At 38.0% G+C, this 3862-nt stretch overlaps 1 pseudogene; it reads left to right on the top strand.

The window, feature by feature from the left end:
- The first annotated feature begins 2336 nt into the window (after positions 1-2336).
- LOC119057808 (uncharacterized) lies at positions 2337-2472 on the top strand (annotated as a pseudogene).
- The last annotated feature ends 1390 nt before the right edge of the window (positions 2473-3862 follow it).

The raw sequence follows: 3862 nt of genomic DNA, 5'->3' as shown, positions 1-3862 counted from the left end.
CAATGGAAAAGAACAGAGAACCCAGAAATAAACCCAACTCTCTACAGTCAATTAATATTTGACAAAGGGGGCAGTAACATAAAATGGAGTAAAGATATCCTCTTCAACAAATGGTGCTGGGAGAACTGGACAGCAACATGCAAAAAAATGAAACTTGAGCACAGACTTACACCATATACCAAAATAAATTCAAGATGAATAAAAGACTTAAATATAAGCCATGACACCATTAAAGTCCTAGAGGAGAACATCGGCAAGAAAATCTCAGATATTTCACGCAGCAACTTTTTTACTGATATGTCCCCTAGAGCAAGGAATATAAAGGAAAGAATAAACAAATGTGATCTCATCAAAATAAAAAGCTTCTGCATTGCTAAAGAAAACAGTATTAAATTAAAAAGACAACCAACTGTATGGGAAAACATATTTGCCAATGATACCTCAAACAAAGGTTTAATCTCCAAAATATACAAAGAACTTATACGACTCCACTCTAAGAAGACACCCAACCAAAATAAAAAATGGGAAAAGGACTTGAACAGACACTTTTCCAAGGAGGACATACAGAACATCCAGAGACACATGAAGAGATGCTCAATATCGTTAGCTATCAGAGAGATGCAAATTAAAACCACAATGAGATACCACTTTACACCAGTCAGGATGGCTATCATAAACAAAGCAACAAACAACAAATGTTGGAGAGGTTGTGGGGAAAAGGGGACCTTAGTTCACTGTTGGTGGGATTGCAGACGAGTACAACCATTATGGAAAACAGTATGGAATTTTCTCAGAAAAATAAAAATCGACCTGCCTTTTGACCCAGCAATTCCACTGCTAGGATTATATCCTAAGAATCCTAAAACATCAATATCAAAGAACCTATGCACCACAACATTCACAGCAGCACAATTTACAATAGCCAAGAGTTGGAAGCAACCTAGGTGCCCATCAGTAAATGAATGGATCCAAAAATTGTGGTACATATACACAATGGAATTCTATGCTGCAAAGAGAAAGAAGGAGCTACTACCCTTTGCAACAACATGGATGGAACTGGAAAGCATTATGCTGAGTGAAATAGGCCAGGTGCTGAAAGACAAATACCATATGATCTCACCTTTAACAGGAAGCTTAACAACAAAACAAGCAAGCAGAAAAAAAAACAAAGACACTGAAATAGAGAATAAGGGAACAGCGACCAGAGGGGAGAGGGAAGGGAAGTTAAGGGGAAAAAGGGGGCGGGATTTGGAGGAACAAATAGGAAGGACACAGGGAGGAGAACTAAGGGGGATGGAAATGGGAGGGAGGTGGGGAGCAAGGGGCGGGGGAGGCTGGGATGGGAGAAATAGACCAAAAAACTGTACTTGAAAAATAACTAAATAAAATTTTAAAAAAGAATTGTTGATCAAAAGATAAAGAACTACTAAGAAAATCATCACCAGACAGAAATTCTTTTCCAACTTTCTCCCAAACCCCTTAACTACTCTTTTATCCAATTAATCTTTTTCCAAACCCTTTACCCACCCTTTTTTCTCCTCATGCAAAGGCTTGAAATGAGATGTTAATACAGTTTTTGAGGGCACCTAACCTACATTCTCCTCATATTGCCAGCCATCTGAATAAAGCACCCATACAGATTCAATCCTTGAACATTTACAAAGACCCATAGACAAGGATATGGGGTGGGGATTATGCAGGGTAAGTGGAGGCAATCTGACTTCCTCACTCAGGTGTCTGGGTAGCTAAGGGAAGCAGTGTTCCCACAGCCTTGGAGGGGCCTGAGAACTAGTGTTCTCATAGCCTTGAGACTGAGTTCAATAAACTGTTCCCATAACATGAAGTGAGCTCACATGCACAGAATTATGTTATGTTATGTACTATTCTGGCAGTTTTCTGGTTTTGTTTCCCTCTGGTACTTAAATAGGTAGGGACTCCCTGCAGGGGCGAGGATGATGAAAGGCACAGAAGGGGACAGGTGCCATGATGGGTGCCATGCTGGGGAGCAAGGGCCATGACGTGAGACATAGAGACAGACACATATCTTGCAGAGTGCATGGCTTCCCCACCCATGAATAAAGACATGCCAGACATTCCAATGGCTCCATGTATATTTTCCTGTCTGCACAAGTACCATAAATCTGCCTGGCTTTGAAGGGTGACAACACAGATTGACTTTTGGAACAGGGGTTGGATGGGGCAGGAGAGAGCAATGGGGAGGGTGGGGAAGGGGACAACTGTCAATAGGGAATGACAATAAAAAAGGAGCTAATGTAGGAGATGGGATAAAATTAGAAAAGTATTGACTTTAAAATTTACATTTATATTAGCATGGCATCCCTTCTCAGCCTTTTAGCTAAGATTAAGTGTAGTATCTGTTCTTATCAGTTTAATATATTAGCATGGCAGTACCTGGTTATGGGTCTCCTTAATGATGTCTCTATTGGGTGATTTCAATTGTCCATATGTTTTTCTCTTCCTTTTTCATTAGAATATTCGATTTCTCCAAAGTTTCCACAGAACCTGTTCAACTTTCTAGTGGCCATTCTAGTGAAGAAACAAATGGAATATAACCATATCTTTCCACAACAACAAATGAAAGTGTAATGTATATACAAACTATTCTAATGAAAACTAATATTTATATAAGATTTTAAGGCTTTTTTTTATATACAGACTGTAAGACCAACAGTGCCTTAAATAATGGAGGCATATAATTGTGTAATATAACAAAGATTGTTTCAGGATATTGCAGCAAGAAAATGTGGACTTTCTCCTGATGGGCACACATAGGCCCACACATAGAAGCCCCCCAATTTTCCTCACCAGAAAACGTACAGGAAGGATAAGGAAGGAAAAGTAGTTCCCTTCACTTTCTACATCTTTTTTAACCAAGAAGGAAAATATTCCTAGGATGCTACCAAACAACTCTCTACTATACTTCAGTGGCCAAAAAGGGGTCACATCGCAAACCCCTAGCTTCCTGGGAGGCTGAGCAAATGAGTAACTGCCTTTACAAAGCCTTAGAGAAACAAGGGCAAGAAAAGAAAGAACTGGGTGCTTCATAATTCACTGAAGAAAAGGATAATAAAACCAAAAATATTTACTTGAGGACCTTCTGATGTGAGCAGATATCATTTAAACTAAGATAAGGCTTAAAAACTGAGGAGTAGAATTTGAGAAAATTATAGCATGCTTGAGCAGCAGACAAAACTTAAGTAATCAAACCATGAGGATATGAAAATATGTTATGAAAATAAATCTGATTAAGATAGCTTTGTGTTTTGAATTCCACTGAATTTGGGAGGACTATAAGCTTCTTGTAGTACTAGATGTTCCTGGAATTCTCCTGAATCATCACCTCCAGGAGCCTGGATATTTCTATCTCAAACAATTTAGGTGAGTATTTATAACAATTACTCCTAATAATAGTATTTATTTTTCTTTCTATCTAAATTTTGAATTGGGTCACATTTATCATCTCTATATTTCTCAAAGAGGTTTTAAGTAAAATACTACAGATCCTAAGTATGATACTAGAAGATGAAGAAAAATGCTGATACAAAACCTGACTTTTAGACACTGGGTCCCTGTAAAAATAAAAAACAAACAAACAAAATACCTTAGAAAAACAAAACAACTATTTTTGTTGTTGTTGGCTGAATATATTTTTTATTGAATTTATTTGGGCAAGATTGGTTAATAAATTATTTGAAGTTTCAGGTACACAATTCTACAGTACATTACCTGCATATTGTATTGTGTGTTCACCACCCCAAGTCAAGTCTCCTCCCATCACCACTTATGCCCTCTTTATCTTCTTCTACCTCCCACCATACTCCCTTCCTTCTAAAAATCATCA

The sequence above is a fragment of the Artibeus jamaicensis genome, unplaced genomic scaffold (genome assembly GCF_021234435.1).
Source record: "Artibeus jamaicensis isolate MK-2021 breed Jamaican fruit bat unplaced genomic scaffold, CSHL_Jam_final scaffold_916, whole genome shotgun sequence".
In the NCBI taxonomy this organism is placed as follows: Eukaryota; Metazoa; Chordata; class Mammalia; order Chiroptera; family Phyllostomidae; genus Artibeus; species Artibeus jamaicensis.
Note: the sequence above shows the minus strand (reverse complement) of the source record. Positions and strands in the feature narration are given on the sequence as shown.